Source organism: Aulostomus chinensis, chromosome 1, assembly GCF_037954235.1.
Source record: "Aulostomus chinensis isolate RoL2024-O1b breed Wild chromosome 1, RoL_Achi_v1.0, whole genome shotgun sequence".
NCBI lineage: Eukaryota > Metazoa > Chordata > Actinopteri > Syngnathiformes > Aulostomidae > Aulostomus > Aulostomus chinensis.
In genome coordinates, this window is record NC_141320.1 from 33,828,079 (window position 1) to 33,847,185 (window position 19,107).

The 19,107-nt window shown below is 44.8% G+C and overlaps 2 non-coding genes across 2 annotated transcripts; one reads left to right on the forward strand and one right to left on the reverse strand.

The window, feature by feature from the left end:
* Positions 1 to 8,573: 8,573 nt before the first annotated feature.
* trnan-guu (transfer RNA asparagine (anticodon GUU)) lies at positions 8,574 to 8,647 on the forward strand. The gene has a single exon. It is a non-coding gene; the product is annotated as a tRNA-Asn (tRNA).
* Positions 8,648 to 16,310: 7,663 nt separating this feature from the next.
* trnas-gcu (transfer RNA serine (anticodon GCU)) lies at positions 16,311 to 16,392 on the reverse strand. The gene has a single exon. It is a non-coding gene; the product is annotated as a tRNA-Ser (tRNA).
* Between the last annotated feature and the right edge of the window lie 2,715 nt (positions 16,393 to 19,107).

Consider the following 19,107-nt stretch of genomic DNA (forward strand, 5'->3'; position numbering starts at 1 on the left):
CCAGAATGAAGAGGGAGTTCAAGGCAGTAGGTTTCACTGCAGAGTTTAGGCCTTCATCCAGCAAAGAACCAGAATGATTATGTCAGCACTCCTCCAGCACTGCAATGTACCTTTGAGAGGTCGGAACAACATGACTTCTCTCACTTGTTATAGATGTTTATCCGTATCAAGAGATAATTGATGTCATGTATATATTTGGATATTAATGTGTCATTCATGTTACATAAAACATGTTAAACGACACGGAATGGCGTGGACACAACAAACGATGAGCTGGTTCAGAGACACGAGGCAGAAAAAGGAGGATGACCTCTTCTTTATCCCAGAACGACTTCACCCTTGAACTCTGACATCAGGGAATTGTCCCCCCCTCCTGATTCTGGTCATGTGGTTTTATAGGCTCCTCCTTTTTTCATTGGTGTGACGTTGCATATAAATTAAAGAAGAGAACTTCAGTTTGGCAAAAAGTGTTGTACTTTAATATACTTGGATGAAAACTACGTTTGATCAGAATACTACATTGGGTCAAATACATCCCTCGTTAGAGACGGTGTTACTAATTCTAACTGTAGGGCTCTGGTGTTGATTGCCTCATTAAGACATTCATGAAGAAATAAACTGAGACTTGTAATTGTTTGTTTTTTCAAAGTTGTCACTTCCTGTCTGAGCACTGAATCTTTCTTTGTGTTGAGAACAAACCCTCAAAGCCTTCATGGTTTGAGTTTCCTCACAGCTGACAGACAGAAACCCTCTGAGCCTGGTTCTGTTAGTCCAGGTTTAAACACCAACACCAGGATGGATGCTGGTTTCTTCACATGCAGCTGAAATCAGGACTTCAAGGGTTCATGTGAGGTTCAGCTTTCTGCCTCTTTAGTTTTCAACAAATATTAGTCACTTTTATGGAAATGAAGCACGACCTGCCTGCTCATTAACTGTCAACCAAACTGCTGGAGAGAGCTCATCGTTACTGGATGGGAATGTTAATGATGTCTATTAGCATAAATGGTTCCAATTATTGAGCTTCCTAGCTACCTTCAGTCTCAGAGGAGCTGAGTCTGTCAGGGGGAGGCAGGGTGGAGCAGCAGGAGCCTGCTACAAAATGACATGGAGAGATGAAGGAATCCTGAGGAGTCTCTGTGTGACTGAAGTGGTGGAGACGTGGCTCCTTTGGTGCTGACAGGATTTGAGCTCCTGACTCTATTTTAGTTTATTTCAGTGTGACTGCAAACATCAGCTGCTCACCCATCAGCTAGCAAGTAAACAACAGCCCTGTTCAGTCTGCTAGCTTCAGTGGAGGAGCGGTCAGGTGACTCTGTGTGCTCATGTCAGGTGACGGCTCCATGAGAGCTCCAATCCCAGCAGTGGACTCATCCACACTCTGGAGGAGATCCAGCATTTTGTTGGTGACCCAGATTCTGGACTGACTACTGAACAGCAGGAGGAACCATCTTCCTGTTGCCTTTCTTTGATGCCTCTGTGTGAATGAGAGTGGGAGGGGTTGATCTGCTGGGAGGCTCTGAGAACACCACCCACTGCCTTTGGAGGGAGGACATCTTGAACCTCTGCCTCTGTTGATGGTTCAGGATGAAAAGATGGAGAAATTGTCAGATGGTGAGGCTCTGAAGATTGGAGCCTCCACTACCCCAGTTTTCCAGAGGCTGATTCCTGAACACCAATAAAACTCTGCATCCACTTGTTCTTCATGTTCAATGGCTCCTTCCTCCTTGTTCTGATACAAAAGTCAACAGCTTCTACTGGGATGTTTTGCTTCTCATGTGAGAGGCAGCAGGATCATTCGTGTGTTCATGTTGACAGCAGACAAGGAGGAAACCTTGGAGGAGCTCAGTGACTTTTATCAGTGTGTCTCACTTCAGGTGTGAAGGCCTCTCAGTGTGAAGTTGAAAACCAGGTGGCCAGGAGTTGAAGCTAGAACCTTTTGATCCGTAGTCAGACTCTTTATCCACTGCACCACCAGCCCTGTGAAGAAGGTGCTATGTTCATGTGTGCTTCATTTTACAGAGAATCCAAACGATCTGGTGTCATTTTCTGGTGACACGATGGTGCAGTGGTGAGCACTGCTGCCTCACAGCAAGAAGGTTCCAGATTGGAGTCTCGGCTGTGTGAGTCTCCATGTTCTCTCTGTTCCTGTGTGGGTTCTCTGTGGTACTCCAGCTTCCTCCCACAGTCCAAAGACATCAAGAGGGGACGAGGCTGATTGATACTCTAAATTGACCGTAGGTGTGGCTGTGAGTGTGAATGGTTGTCTGTCTCTATGTGTTGGCCCTGTGATGGACTGGTGACCTGTCCAGGGTGAACCCCACCGAACAGGATTGAGACAAGAACAGGAATTTGAGTTTCAAATGTTTCCCAGTTTGGCTCTGCAGCAGGAGGTCTTGTAGAAACAGGGACTGACCTGACACCAGCTCCCTCTGGAACAATGGTTCATTCATTCATCGGTGCCAGGAGGCCTAAAAACACAAAACACCAATGAAACCCAGCATCTTGGATCCTAAACTGAAGCTCCAGACCACACGGTGGCTCTGCTGGGGCTCCCACAGGTGAGTGAGGCTGAGCTCCAGTCTGCTCTGAGGAGGCAGCAGACATCTGCACCACTCAGAGGTTTGGTTGGTGTCTTTGACAAAATCCCAACAAACTCAAATCCTGTTGAATCAGGAAGTTCTATGGATCTGATAATGGAAAAAATGACACAGAGCAGAGAATGAGTGGACACGGCAGCCAAACGTCCTGAAACGTGACCTGTTATTGAGACACAACCCCATGAGGTCATGTTGTCCTCAGAGCCGTCAGAAGAGTCTCTCTCAGTGAGCTGTCACGTGATCAGACGGCGTAATAATACGCCTTAACTGGGGCCCAGGTCTCATTGGTGGACAAACCTCTGAGAGAATGTGGCCCCATGTGGACCAGACCACCTCTGAATGTGGTTCCAGTGATCAGATCTCAGGAAACATGGAGTGCTGGCACGCCTGCTATTAAGACTGACAACATGAGGAGAGAGAAGTCAATGATTCACTCTGAAGAAACAAGAGACTCTCAAACGTCTGTGAGCATGAAATCATGACAATTAATATCCCAAAGGTCAACTTGACTGTGACATCATCGTCCAGCACTGACGGCCTCTTAGTGACATCTTCAGGATCAATGATGACTTCATTTTCCCACCATGACATTTCAATGTTCTATCAAAGTTCTTGAAGGTTTCCTATCAACCTGTTTAAATATGCAAATGAGGCATCAACTCCAAACGTCCACATATCAAAGCTGATCCTGAACCAGAGATGAGAACAGATTTCATCATTGATGAGTTGGTGTTGACGCCATGTTTGCTCATGTTTCCATTTCTTCTTCAGGCTGAGGGGCTGTAAGCTCTCAGAGAGAAGTTGTTCAGTTCTGTCTTCAGTTCTCAGCTCTCTCTCTTCTCTTGTGTTTAATCTTTGGTTTGTTCGTTATTACGATGAATCTTTCACCTCTCGGAAGAGAGTTGTTACAGTGTCACGTTTCTGCTGTTGCTATGGTGGTTACTAAGGACGCTACGAGCGTCATTCCAAGTTTTCTGCAGTTGTTATGGTTCAAACCACGGAAACCTAAATGGCGTTTATGTCGTTGTATTTTGTCGTTACATTGCGTCGTTATCTGAGTTGATAATATATCTGTGGGATTGTTGACTAATAAAATAATATAAAACATATTGGCCCAGGAATTACCATCAAAATATAAAATAGCTACGCTTGTTTGTTGTTGTTTGTGTGATTGTTGACTACAGCTGGTCAATAAAAATAATTCCATCCGCTTCCGTGGAAGTCGGCCCCCGTTCTTCTGTGAGAAAATCCGGTAGTTGTCGCTCACTACGAGGAAAAAAAAACAAATATTTTTAATACTTTATCTTTTGATTAATAAGACAATCTACAAATTCATTTAATTTCTGGATGTTTATTCTACCTACAAAGTCCATTTGTCACCCTTATAGATCGACCAATCAGCATTAAGAATATAAACAATGACTCAAACTAATGGCGGTCTGCTGACGTCACATCCGTCACAGAGGCTCACTCCTGCACTCAGAGGTGGCCTTTTAGTTCCATCACTTCACGCTATATTTACAGATTTATTATTGTGGGGAACAAACCACTCTGATGTCTGGGTTCATCAAGGATATCATTAAAGAAATCCTAACTATCTGGCCAGTTAAATTGATCCTAACTGTTCTTCAGATGTTGTGCTGGTAATGTCATGTAGTTTCTTTTCAAATGTAACTTTGTCGTTCTGATGTGTGTATTTTTACTGCTCCAACAAAGCTGTTCCTCTTCTGGGGAAATCAATCATTCAGGCAATCAATAACTGAGTGTCTCTGATGCTGTACTGTAGTATTGCAGTACAACAACACTCTGATCCTTCCTTTTCAAATGTTTTTATTGTGTTTCTCTCATCAGGTGTTCACAATGATGACAATAAAAATCAATAATTGATATTCAGCTTTGTTTCAACAATAATAACTGATCAGAAATGAGGCCTGATGGCTGCAATAGCAGCTTTGTGCTGTTCAGTGACTCCTGCTATAAAAAGGAGTCAAGGCCGTCTTAAAGATGTGAAAATGTTCCAAAGATCCTTCTTCATGTTGGTCCTGAACAAGATTGGTGACAGGCCTTTTTTCAAAGGAGCTCCAAAAGGCTCACTTAACCCTTTGAGGCCTGGCTGAGACACGAGGCCTGTTGACCTTTGACCCTGTTGCTCTTTTGCTCTCATTGGCCTCTCCAGTGGATACAGACCTGAAACTTTATGAAATCATAATCTGGAGGAATAATTCTAGAACCCCCTCCCAAACAAGAAGTAGCTTCAGGAAGGAGGTGGGGCTTCAAAATTTTAAATATTGGTTTCTGGCAGAGGTGTGAACTCCTCCCAGAAAGCTCATCTCATTTGGAGCAACTTTGACCAGTTATGATGCTTCATTGAAAGACTTTACTGGACTTTGCCACGCCCTTTACGGACAGCAGAGAGGACTTAGGGGGGTCAAACCACCACAGATGCGATCCTTATGGAGGACAGAACAACACACTAAAATTTCAACTTCCTAGGTTCAAAGAGAAAAAACTATCCCCTTGTGAAACTGGGCAAAATCAGGGTCTGGGACTTCTGCTCTCCGAGAGCCTTTTGGAGCAGAATTGAGGATCAAATCTGGGTTCTGGTGTTTCTACTTGGGCTACATCCACCAAACTTTACACACATAGTGTGATGCCCCAGAGTAGCATGTGCTGGGAATTTAGGTGCCATCTAGGTGCTAAGGGGCCCAAGCACGGTCCCGGGGCATCCACTAACCCTAAGGGGCTCCTCAAAGTCTGGCCCCTCTTCCCTGGTTTCATTTGAGCTGAAGCCACCAAAAGTCACACCAATGGTTGATGTCAGTGAGAGGACTGATTCTGACATTTTCAGCCATCCAGAAGTTACAGAGCTGAAACACAAGACCCCAAAGCCCCTTCCATGTTTGTTGCCAGAGATATCGTAGTCATGACTGTGCACCTCCTTTATGAAGAAAAACAAAACAACTACTGCTTTGGGGCTTGTGTTCAGGGGTATTATATTATATTATTATATTATGTTATGTGTGTAAAGTTTGGTGGATGTAGCCGGATGGGCCGGTGTGAGCAGGCATTTCAAAACATATATTTCTGGTAAAAACGCAGAAACAGCGGTTAGTTTGTTTTGTGTTAAAATGAGAAACAGACCCATCCAGTTGTAGTACCACCACTCAGCGGCTGCCTTGCAGTCAGAAGCCATGAAGAATGTTGCCCAGTAAGAGGAAGGAGAAAGGAGGAGCCGAAAAAGAGAGACTCCGGAGAAGAAAAGCAGCCGAATTTCCAAAACTCGACGCGTTCTTCCAGGGCTGGACTGGGAAGAAGAGACGTCAGGTGTTGGAACGTGTAGTGGAAGAAGAAGGTCTCTGAGTAGTGAAAGAGTATCACTCTTTTAACATGGTTACTGTCTTCCATGTAGAATACTGCACTTTATTTTAATTTTTGAAACTTCACAATGTGCGCATACATCCTCTGGTATGGCGTGTGCTTACACATATCGTGTAAATAACCATGGAGGGCTGCCAGGGATGAAAAATGCCAGGGCCATTTTTTGGTCCCAGTCCAGCCCTGCTTCTTAACCTGCTCACGGTGTCCTGTCAGCTGTCTTCCCTCAAGGAGGAGGCCAGTCTTGCTCTGGAGCAGTTTCAAAAATAGGCCTCAGCACACTGCCTCTGTGCCATGCCTCTCTCATGCTCCTCTACTCTTTGGTGCACATGCCTCCAGTCTGTCAGGCCTCTAATGAAGACACTTGGATCACTGGGCTTGCTAAAAGCAGGGCAAACAAAACAAAACAAAGCATGACGTTGACCACAATAAGTCAGCCATTTCCACGTCGTGCCGTCCGTTCTAACGAAGAGCCTCTGGACGACAGGGTTCATGGAATCTTGTTGAGGATGAAACTTTAAAAAATCAGTCCTCTGTGTGGAAGAAGGCGACTAAAATAGTCTCCAACTGTCTGATCTGACTCCTCCACTTCCATTGCAACAGCATGGCTTGACTAAGAGAAAGAGAGAGAGCTGAGAGATTTCATTGGACGAGCCCAATGTCCTTCAAGAAAATCAACCAATGGGCCGCGTTTCGCGTCTCCGATACCGTTACGGTCGATTAAAAACTATACACTTTTGAAAAAAAAATTATGACAGTTATGGGCCGGCCCAAAGATGTGCATCGGCCAGGTGGCCGGTCCAGCCCTGGGTTCACCCTTGATGGGTCACCAGTCCATCCCAGGACCAACACACACAGACAGACAACCATTCACACTCACAGTCATTTAGAGTGTCCAGGTAACCACTACCCTCTTGATGTCTTTGGACTGTGGGAGGAAGCTGGAGAACCAGAGAGAACCCACACAGAGACAGGGAGAACCTGCAGGAGGGGTGGAGATCGATGAGTCCTGGAGACGTTCAATAATGTCCACAACTTTGGCACCAGGAAGACAGCAGGTGGTGGCACCTGGGAGTTCAACAGACCTGATGATTGAACCACCAATCACAAGGATTTCAGCCTCCATTGTAAACAGAGAGTTTAGATGAGAGAGAACCTGCTGTCAGCCTCACCAGTCAGGGCAGTGGCAGAGGCAGCAGAGTTGAATGAAGCAGGATCACCTGGCAGGTCTCAGCTGGAGGTGATGACATCACTGGCCTCAGTCCTCACCAGTGCTCTGCCTAGCAACAGGGACGATGGAGAGAAACCAGTAGAAGCGCTCTGAGAGTTGGAGACAGCAGGAGAGAGACCATGACAGAGTCACCCATGGGAAACTGTTGGATCCACTCAGGACCGGCTGGACAGACACAGATCAAAGACAGAATTGATGATGTCATCAGGAGGCTTTGATAGTGTTTTTATTTGTACCTAGAATTCTGTCTTTGATCTCAGGAGGACATGAAAGAAACCCAATTGAGGAAAGTAGAGGAGAACATTCAGCTTCATTAGAAACACTTGAACTGTTCAACAGTAGAATTTGTTTGAAACAGTTTACAACACTGAGTGACAGGATTGAAGAGGGAAGAGTTTTGTGTTTTCAGTTTAATTCTAACTTAAAACTGGGCATGAACATTTTTAGACGTTCATATTCTAACATACAGAGGAAGTCATGACATTCCCTTTTTTTAACCTGTCCTGTTCAGGAAATGGAAATTTAGCTGCTATGTTGAATCAGAAAAACCTTTTGAAGTCTACTTTTGCTTCAGTCACAAAGTGGACTGTTGTTAACTCTCACAATGGTTGGTGATTGTGGAGGAAGACAAAATCCTTATGAACCTCTTTTTAACAGACACACATTTCTAAAGACACTGGTTCATTTTATTTTTCTTCTTTTAGCAGAGGATGGTTTTGATCCATCGACCTCTGGGTTCTGGGCCCAGCACGCTTCCTCTGCACCACTCTGCTCTACCATTGATGGTGCCAGGAGGCCTAAAAACACAAAACACCAATTCAATCCAGGACCTTGGAGCCTAAACTGAAGCTCCATCACACGGTGGCTCTGCTGGGGCTCCCACAGGTGAGTGAGGCTGAGCTCCAGTCTGCTCTGAGGAGGCAGCAGACATCTGCACCACTCAGAGGTTTGGTTGGTGGCTTTGACAAAATCCCAACAAACTCAAATCCTGTTGAATCAGGAAGTTCTAGTTGAACTCTCATCCACGTCACATGACCAAGAAAACCTCCTCTTTCATTCAGACCAGAACAGACAAACATAGAAACATTGTTTCAGCTTCTGATCAAACAATAACATGTTCTTGTTTGTTTGCCATGTTCTATTAATCAGACTGATGATCTCTGGATGTTCTAGGAGGGGGGTCTGTTTCTGATGAAGCCTGTTTGGTCTGGGGGGGTTAAGATGGTGGGGCTGTTTCAGTTCTAGTGCTGAAGGCTTTCACCATGACAGTCAGACTCTCCTCTGTCCTTCATGGTCCCTCAAATGTGCAGTGTGGACCTCACACACTGAATTTAGCCTGAAAACTCTTCATGAAAAGCAGGTGCCTCAGAGTCTCTGTGGCGCAATCGGTCAGCGCGCTCGGCTGTTAACCGAGAGGCTGGTGGTTCGAGCCCACCCAGGGACGATGAGCAGGCTCTACTGGTGCTTAGGAGTCGCTGCGTTAATGATCTGAATGTGGAGGAGGCCTGCTGGCTGTGGGTAAAGTGGGGGCTCAGAGTTTGTGGAGTCAGCTCTGGAGTGAATGGGGTCACTGTTTGGTTCTCAGATGCTCCAGCTCAGGTTAGTGAGGTGGTGGAGAAACCAGTGAGAGCTCTGCCAGCTGGAGCCTCTTGGGTCCCGGGAGGCTTCACTCCTGGGTGTTTGAGGAGTTTTAAAATCTGCTCCTCTTTCACGCTGACTTGTTTTCTTGGGTTCCCTCTTTTATTCATGTGTGATTTTAGTCTCAGCTCTCTAAACCTGAATGGAGCCAGAACCCATTTTAAAAGAGCTGCTCTTTTAAACTCCTGGAGCTCAAGAGGATCCCTGCCATGTTTGTCCAGGAGACCCACAGCACAACAGTCAGTGAATGGGGATGCAGGCAGACTTTTAATGGGGGTCATTTGAAGTCCCAAGTCCAGTTGGAGCAGAGGGTGGAGTTTGATTCTCCAGGAGGTTTTTGTTGTTTTTTTTACCAGTTTCTTTTGGTTTGGAGGAAATCATTCCAGGTGTTTGAAAGAAGGTGAGAGCAACTTTGGAAAATGTTCAACTGGTGTTTTTAAATGTCTTTGCACCAACAAATGGTGGACAGGACAGCTTTTGAGACATTTTAATGCCACCGTTCAACAGTGAATCTGCTGGTTTCCTGTTTTTAGGAGCTGATGGGAGCTGCACAGAGAAGCTCTTTGAGACAGGAACCATTCAGAGCTCCACCCTGCTTCTTCCAGCAGGATCCACAGATCCACCAACACACCAGCTGTTTGATGAGTGGAGGCTTTTGACCAGGATTCCTAGACAGCACAGCTGGACTCACTCAACAGCTAACTTGTTAGCACCGACGAGACAGGAGCGCTTCTTTGGTTTTACTCAGTGGTTCAATATTTTTAAAAGATGTCCCATTCAGCCTGTGGGTTTGAGTGATCACTCTTCAGTCTCCTGTTCTGTTTTATTAAAATATTCATTAAAAAGCTCCTGAGAGAGAGAGAGAGAGAGAGAGAGAGAGAGAGAGAGAGAGAGAGAGGGAGGGAGAGAGAGAGAGAGGGAGAGAGAGAGAGAGACAGAGAGGGAGAGAGAGAGAGAGAGAGGGAGAGAGGGAGAAAGGGAGAGAGAGAGAGAGAGAGAGAGAGAGGATCAAACTGATCTCAAACTTGACTTCAAAATTCTGATTATAATCATTTTTACTCCTTGATAGATTCATCACTACAGTGTCATAGAGGGTCCATTACTATTGCAGTATATTAAAGAATATAAGAACGAGGTTACCATCCATGGAAATATAGTATTTCATGTATTGCAGTATATTTTCAAAGATATGACACTTTAATGTGAGACTTTAATGTCTGTCTTTGATCTCTAAACTCTGACTCTGATGTCATTGGTGGTGACTGAATTCTACCCCCTGACAGACTGAAGGCTCCTATTGGTGATGTCATCATAAATATATGAAGGTCTTTTTTCAATGGTATAACATTAAAGCTCATCTTAGTAAAACAATCAAGTTACCTGAACTAAATTCTTTAAAAAAAAGACTGTCACTGACTTAAATAAATCAAATCTACTTCAAAGTACCTTCTGTAGTCATAAGTCAGCCATTTTAAGTGTACTTGTAGTTCCAGAACATTCCAAGAGGAGATGATATGAATCATTTTGTTAGATGAACTCTGTTCCTCTGCTTTGATGTTGGTGGACTGAGGGGAGTTTGCCTGAACCTGCTTGGACCTGCTGGCTCCTGCTCAGTCCCTCACTCAGCCTCACTCAGCCTCAGCAGCACCGCTCCACTGAGGATTGATTCAGGTGCCTAGCAACCAAATAGGAGGAGAGCTGAACCTTCTTGCTGGGAGGCCACAGTGCTGACCACTGCACCATTGTGTCCCCTGAAAATGCCACCATGTTGTTGGGATTTTCTGTAAAACCAAGTACACATGAACATAGCAGCTTCTTCACAGGGCTGGTGGCGCGATGGACAACGCGTCTCACTTCGGATCAGAAGATTCTAGGTTCAACTCCTGGCCAGCTCGCTTTAAACTTTATACTGAGAAGATGAAGTGAGAACCAGTGAACAAAGTCACTGAAGTCCTCCCAGGTTTCCTCCTTGTCTGCTGGAAACATGAACACATGAATGATCCTGCTACCTCTCATGTTAAGCTGCACTTGACAGTGACAGCAGGAGAACAAAAATCCCAGTGTGTCATCAACATTTCCTGTCAATCAATGATAGAAGCTGTTGAATTTCTGTATCAGAACAAGGAGAAAGGAGCCCCAATGAAAGAGTGATGGTTCTTGATTCTGATTTTGTTCTTCACTCCTACACCAGAGAGTGAAAGTGTGGGCTGGCTGGGAGCAACTGCCTGCTTCAGAGTGGGAGGAGCCTCAGGACTTTAGTTCTGATAGAGGTTTTCACTTCATAACAGGTGTCCTGTAAGATAGTTTTTGTGTCTGTTTTCAGGTTGCTGCAACAAAAATGACTTGGCACTCTAAGTTATGTTCAGCTTTTTTTACCACTAGAACATGTCTATTTAAACACTGTAGATTGCAGCACTGCCACTTTTCAAAGTAGCCCACTCCCATGCCTCCATGTTGATTGGATGTGCACATTTCAGACACTCAGTGCACTGAGGACTCATCTGTCAAGATATCACACTCAGGAACAAAACAGCAGTGAAGGGAAAGTGAGGATCTTCTGACTTTCAAGTGTCCTTGACGCCCATTTGAGCAACCATTTTCAGAGTCTGGACTCCTCAGTCACATAAGATCCCACTTAAAAAAGCATGAGACAGTGGATGCCCATACAGAGGTTGTGACGACAGCACAAATGTATCCTCTTCATTTAACTCCATAAAAGTAGAGTGCACCAAGGGAGTCTTGCTTCAGACTTTCCTAGTGACATTGTCTCTGAGCACACTCAGAATCTCCATCCTACCAGCTCTAGTGTCTCTCTTGATTCAGATGAAGAGCGTCCAGTTCACAGCACACAAATGCAGGATGATGAGCAGTGGGATACTTCAGACTGAAAAATCAGCTCAAACTCAATGCAGCTTCTTTGTTTCTAAAGATGCAGGCTCTCCTTCATGTGTGCTTTTTTGTCCTTTGCACAATGCAGGTGTGTGCAGAGGTTCAACACATCACTAACCAGAACCTTCCCAATACTTTCTGTGCCCAACTTGATGGCCACACTCCTGGTTTAATGCCCTCATTGAGGCAGAAAGCTTCCAGAACGGGCAAAACTGCAAACGCCTTGGCTGGCTCAAAGTCCTTGATACACAGGTGGTTCTACGTTTCACAGGTGAAGTCTTCGTGTCATGTTGAGAATTTAAAGGTTCAAATAAGTGTTTGAATTTCACAAATGCAGCAGATAAGTCAGCAGGTTATTGGTGGAATTATGAGCAGATATTATTGTGGTACCTAATAGAATGTGTTGACTGGCATTGGGTTTGATTAGTAAACTTGTCCCAGTATTTCCACTGTCTTAATGTTCCTAGGAATGACATGATGTCCATACAAGGCGTGTCACTGTTCTCCATGCCCTTCCTGTGTATCTGCGTGAGGAAGTGTCAGGGTTTTTCAGAACATGTGTGGTACATCCCAGTTTAGAAATATCAAGCCTGTTGTACTGTAAATAACCTGTTCATGTTTTCATTTCATTTACTGATGTATCAAGAAAACACACATGAACATTTCTCAAACATTTGGCAGGATGTTTAGAAACCTTAAGCCTCTTTCCAAATCCATCCTTTGAGACCCTTCAGGACATTTTGTCCTCTCAAAACAACTGCTCTAAAAATGTATGAGATCAAGATTTTTTCAGATTTTTCTTCACAGCTCTTTCAGTCAAACTCTGCTCTTTCCAAAAATACTAAATATTATGTTTTTCCTTTGGTTTTTCATATTTTTAATGATATGGATGAGCAAGACCTGGGGGATGCGTCAGTGGTCCTCCTTCCAACCGTGAATGACGATGCCACAAGCCCAGTTCACCACCACCCATCGAAACTCTCCCTCATCCTAGAGGGTGATGTGGTGGTCGACCTCCCCAGGCTTGCTGATGCCTTTCTGGTAATGTTGGGCCAGACTGATGCTCCACATCTCTCCTATCAGAAGGGACTGACCAAGACCTTTGAGTTCAAACAGAAAATCTTGCTTGGTCTGGAAACTCTAAGCTGTCACCAAAGCTCCAGACTCTCAAAAATGAACTCATCTTCCATGTGTACCTCTAGATCTGAAAAGGAGCTGTGGATCTGAGGGCTCACCCTGTCAGAGCCCAGTCCACACCAACCCATGACGTGGTCCATGGGGACTATTGTTCAACTGTTGATGGTCAAGCTGCTGCTCTACAGTATTCAACTGGTTTTCAGACAAATGGCACAAAGTTGTGAATGTAATTTCCATTTTCTTGTTGTTGAACTGACATGCAAAGTGTTTACACGATGACATTTTGTTTCTACAAGATGGAGTTTGGGGAAAGAATCTGGCCTCAAAGTTTCAGGCTGTTTTACTGAAGTGAAGTAATTCCCTACCAAGTAGCAAACAGTGTTACAGAGACTTTATTATCACCAGGATGGGATGTTGGGACAGTGAGAATTTTGCTTTGAGTTTGTATTTCTTTTCTAGTGCATCCTGAAGTTACTAGATTTGAACCTGACAGCCAAAGGAAGGCTACACACTGTTCCTTGTGTATGTAGGGTTTTGACAATTGTTTCCATTGCTGCACTGCAAGTTGACAACCAGATGGCCCAAATTGTGCCTTTGTAATTGTTGACTTTCAAATATGATTTAAATGTCATTTCATGCTCCAAGGCACAGGTGAGGGTAAATCATTGTCTAAACTCAAAGGCTAATGCTGGATTCACAGTTTGAAGAGTTTCCACTACTACTTTTGAGTCAAGAGTACTTGATATGTTTAAGGCTATCAGTTGCCACAAATATTTGACTGTAAGTGTGAAGGTAAATGATTTGGAGTTGAAGCAAGTCAATGTTTTGGAGTTGTGTGTAATCAGAAGATTGAAAGAAAAACGAATAAATGTTAAGTTCATTGAACATGAAATCCTGAGTTTTCATACTTGAAATGATTCCGTTATCTGGAGTTATTGCAATGAGAAAGATGAATGAATTATTTCAGTATCGTTGAATGACAATTTTTGAGTTGGCCTCATCAGTAATTCAATTTAAGAGTAATTTAAAAGTAGATCAAATATCAACTCCAAATATTTAATCTTTGATAAACTCAAATGTTTGACTTTATGAACTCAAAAAAAATGTGGCAACTGATTGCCTCACTTTTTTTGAGTTCTGCAAACATATTCAGGTTTACAGTGTGGATCTGTGGAAAGGGTTTTTTCAAGAATGGCCCCCAAATGGAGGGACAGCAGGAACAGGAGCTCCATGGAGCTCAAAGGAGGGATCCCTCTCAGCTTGGAGCAGTCCTGCTCAGAGTTCTACAACAGGGCTTTGAAAGACCAGGAGTTCCCCAGAGCTGCAAGGAGGAACAAGAAGGAGACTTGGAAAAAGAAGGGAGGGAAACCTGTTGATGTGTTATGAACTTAAGTCACATGAAGTTCTCCATTTATTGAGTTTATATTTTAAAAGTTCATTGTGCAGTTCAGTGTTGCACAATAAAGACTGTGTTTATTGGTGATAAAGCATTTCAAGCTTTAAGTCGGAGGAATTGCTTTCTTGATCACCCCTTGACTAAAAACACCTACAAAATAAAACACACCTCTGCTGTGGGCACCCACCTCATGGGAGTCAGGCCCCTGGTGGTCATGGCCCCCAGGAGCCGTGCTGGGCATCCCTGATTTTCATTTCTGAAAGGTGGCAACCTGATAGCAAACAAACCCATCCTCTGAACTAGGAGTCTCAGTTGAGACTCCATCTGAAACCAAAGACTTTGGATGAATGACTATCAACCCCCATTCTTTGTTGGACTAAAAGTTAATTTGTTAGCAGTTAGCTAAGGCAAGGCAAGGCAATTTTATTTGTAGAGCCCGTTTTCACCAACAGTTTGTCTCAAGGGCTTCACATGGCATGATAACAACATCCTCTGCCCTTAGACCCTTACATCGACTGAGGAAAAACTCCATAGAAAACCCTTTTAATAGGGAAAAAAGGTAGCTAAGCTACCTGTGGTCAACTACTGATTGAAAAAAGGTCCAGAGGCCAACAGCAAAATATTCAAATCATCCAGTCACATGACTGAAGTCATCCAGTCACATGACTGAAGTCATCCATTCATGTCAGTGATGTCACTTGGCAGGACTGTCATTGCCGTCTCATTCTAGAAAAGAACCCAGACTCCACCTGTGGCTCCATGATAACTGATGGACCTCTGGTTGGAGGCTGGACGATGATGTTTGGACTGGAAGGAAAACTCCTTGTCCAAATTCCATTGTGTTCAAGTTTAAAGTCCCACAATCAGAAGTAGCTGAATCTGACAGGTGGAGGTTTGGAACTACAAGATGGTGATGTTTCCTTGACTTGATGCTCTGACTGTCAGGGTAGATGACAGCTTCTTCTGCTGCTGCATCTGAGTGGCTATGATTGGAGGTTTTACCCTCCAAGGTTGTTTGGTTCCAGGGGAAATTCTAAAATTCTAGTCCCCAACCTGGGCTGTTCTGAAACTCTTCTCCTGAATCACTCCTGAGCTGCAGCAAGAACAAATACCAGTGCCAACCAGATCAACTTCATGGCTGCTAACAGCCTCAGACACTTGATTTCCATCAATCTGGAGCCAAGAAGGCCCTCACCTGTGGTTCTCCTCCAGGAGGGTCCAGGTTCTGCCATTGGGGCTCCTGGTGCCACTGCCAGAGAGCCTCAGCTGCACACTGCAACATTTCAACAGGAGATTGACATTCCTTCAAATGTCCTGACATCTGATTCCAATGGTTCTGTTCCATGTTTATATTTTAAAATCAATCACACAATGAAAGCTGCCTCAGCTGCTTTAAGAGAGAGAACAAGCTAAGAGATCTGAAACCAGTAAAATATGCTTTTCTGTGTGCAAACTAGTGAGGGGCATGGAAGGATATTTTACCACCAATACAGAACCCAGACTTTAGTCATGTGATGAGATGGCGACTCTGATTATGAAGTTAATGGACAAAATGTGACTTGAAAGAAAACACATTAAAAAATACTAACTAAACTAAATAAATGAATAAAGAAGCAGCACAAATAACGTTTTCTTCTGCACAAATTTACTGGAATTAGACTGCATTTTTGGTTAATGAGTAGATGAACGAGTGTCACATATATATTATATACATGTGATACATGAACATGGCTTTGGACAAAAGCTCAATGAAACTGTAGGATTGTAGAATTATTTAAACGTTCCAAGTGGACTGTTTCAGGTTTCTAGAAGACGCTTCAGCTCTCATCCAAGAGGTGTCTTCAGTTTTCTTCACTGATGGGAGGATTTATGGCTCTAAGGGGGCGGGACCTTCTCCAGAGGTGATTGACACATGTGAGCTCTGGGTGTCAGAGTTGTTTTGGTCAGGTTGTGAAAGGGAAGTTGACTCAACTGGTATCTGTGTCAGTTAAAAGCCTCACAGTTCAGAGTCTTTCCATAATCTAGGAGCAGAAACTAGAGACACTTGCGACGAGGATGGGATTCGAACCCACGCGTGCAGAGCACAATGGATTAGCAGTCCATCGCCTTAACCACTCGGCCACCTCGTCTGCTAACAGCAACCCTGACCTTTGAAACAGCTGAACTCTTTGGAGCCCATTTGTCGGAAATGGACCCAGCAGGAGCCACTGAACACAACTCTGACATCATCAGGCTTCTTCCCAGCAGCTTGGTGCTCCAGAAGGAAGAATCCAGACCATCGCTACATCATCAGAGTGAACACCAGCTGATGTTGACCAGTTTAACAAGCCTTTGACTGCTAAATGACATCCAAGCTCAGATTCTCTTGTCCTGGTAGAACAAGTCAGTGTTGAAGAAGATGAGAGCACCAGTCTCTTTCATCCAATGCTGGAACAGCGTTAGACTGAAGGTTAAAGGCAAGTTTTGAACTGAAGAAGCTTCTTGGACCTCTAAACTTCTTAACTCTCTTTCTCCAAGAACTGCGCCTGGACGACGGCCGTTTCCAGCGCTACTTCAGGCTGACGAGGTTCCTGTTCGATGACCTGTTTGTGAGGATCGGTGCCAGGATATCAAGGTCCAACACCAACTCCAGGCTCCAGGACCGTTGACATGACTTCCCTGACGCCAGGGGAATCTCAACGCTGACAGGCTCTCTGGACTCCTTGTCATGAGAATTTGTCACAAAAGTTGAATACTTTCAAATGCATGAATACGCGTCACTCACGTTGCCGGCGAGTACACACACCAGTTCAGCTCTCTACATGGACTTTACATGTGAACTTGTTGCACGAAAATTTGTGTCACGATTGATGTGAACACGCCTTCAGACTGTGAGGGCTGACATCACAGTGAAATGACAGAGATCACAGAGCCTTTGAGATCACAGGCTCAGTTACGTCCAGTTGACCAGATTTTACTTCGCTTCGATCTACGATGACCTGGATGAATGAGAACCTACACAGACATCTTGCCGAACACTATGGGAAGGACATCCTTAGTGTGGTGCGGGAATGCGAAAGGACTGCAAGGAAAATCGCAGACTACAGGAACCATCTACGTTCCAACCTCCGATGCCGCCAACACAACCTCATTCCCACTAGCCTACTACTAGGATCCACCGTGAGGGGCCACAGGGCCAGCAAGATTTTGGAACGGGCACAAAATCAGCTTCTCAACGAGAGAGTGAGACAGGTCCATTTCACCATCGAGGGACTAAAGACCAAGCTAGATCACCTTAATCAAGAGTTATCGCCATTTTTGCCACCCGCCATCTTGGACAAGGTCACCTCCTTCGTTGGGACAGCCCAACTATCTCAACATCAGAAGAGCAAGGAGAGGCAGAAAAGGACATTCGCTCGCCTCCAGTCTCGCCTCGACCGGGAACGAGAAGCAGAAGGCCCAACCCCAGCGGACTCGCAGGACAGGTGGATAAGGAACTTATCCAACAGGGAGCTCACCAGTCCTGAGAAACGCGTCCTTGCCAAAGGAATGAACTTTGCTGTCACCCCGAAACATCTCCCGACGGTGGACCTCATCACTGCCACAGAATCCGCCATCAAGAAGAACAACCCCACCACCACAAAAGCAGATGAACTACGACTCAAGGTCACAGCGGCCCTCTCCGAAGCGAAGGTCCCCTCTGCCAACCTCTCGGTCCAGGAAAGGAAGGCCTTGAATGCACTGAGCAAAGATGAGAACATCACCATCCTTCCGGCTGACAAAGGAAGATGCATGGTGGTCCTTGACACAACTGACTACCAGGACAAGATCAGTTCTCTTCTCAGTGACATTCACACATATGAGACCTTAAAACGCAACTGAGTTGCTGCTGCCAGCACAGTCCATTAGCATCTGAGTGGTCGGTGAAACTCCCTGACACCGCACAACGACTGTCGTTTGGGGAGGCCAGGTGAGTCTCGGGAGGGTCGTTTCCACCACAATAGCACTGACCACTCCCACATAGGTTTATAAGCTGGAGTTTCCACACTCTTCACTAGAACTGAAGAAGCCTCTCGGATGAGAGGTGAAACGTCTTCAAGATAAACTTACGTCCATTTGACCAGATTTTACTTCGCTTCGATCTACGATGACCTGGATGAATGAGAACCTACACAGACATCCCTAAAATGAAGAAAATAAATGTTGTGTCTGTGTTTGTGTTCCTGCATCAGTTAAACAGTGTCTACCAGAGGGGGTGTAGCTCAGTGGTAGAGCGCATGCTGAGCATGTATGAGGCCCTGGGTTCAATCCCTGGAATCTCCAGCTGGTCCTGTGTAGCCTTCATCTTATCAGCTCAAGTGATCCTTAAATGTGACAACAGTCGATTCACTATCAGAAGACATCTTCTCCATGTTCAAGTTGGGCTAACTTTCCACAAATATTCAAAATTACTTTTGAAAATGAAAACATAGATCAAACCTGCCCTGTCAATCACCCACAATGGGCGGGTCATCCCACTCCCTATCAGGTTCCCCACTCCGTGACCCAGGAGGCTCCCTCTCCCTATCAGGACTAGAAATCCATTGGGGTCTCCCTGCTCAGGTAGGAGTCCTGCCCACAACGTTAAGCTGTTGATGTTCTAGAGGAGACAACATCTGATCTTTGTTAGATCCACCAGTCAAAGGTTTTCTTTAAAGGCTGTAGCAGCTGAGAATGAGGGAGAGAGAAAATTAATAACCATCTTAGTGAGGACATTTTGAAAAATGATGACATTTTATTGACTTGTAGCACTGCAAAAATCATCTCCCCTCCAAAAACCCTCTTCTCCAACTCTGTACTCAAGTTGTCTCCTCATCAGGCACCAC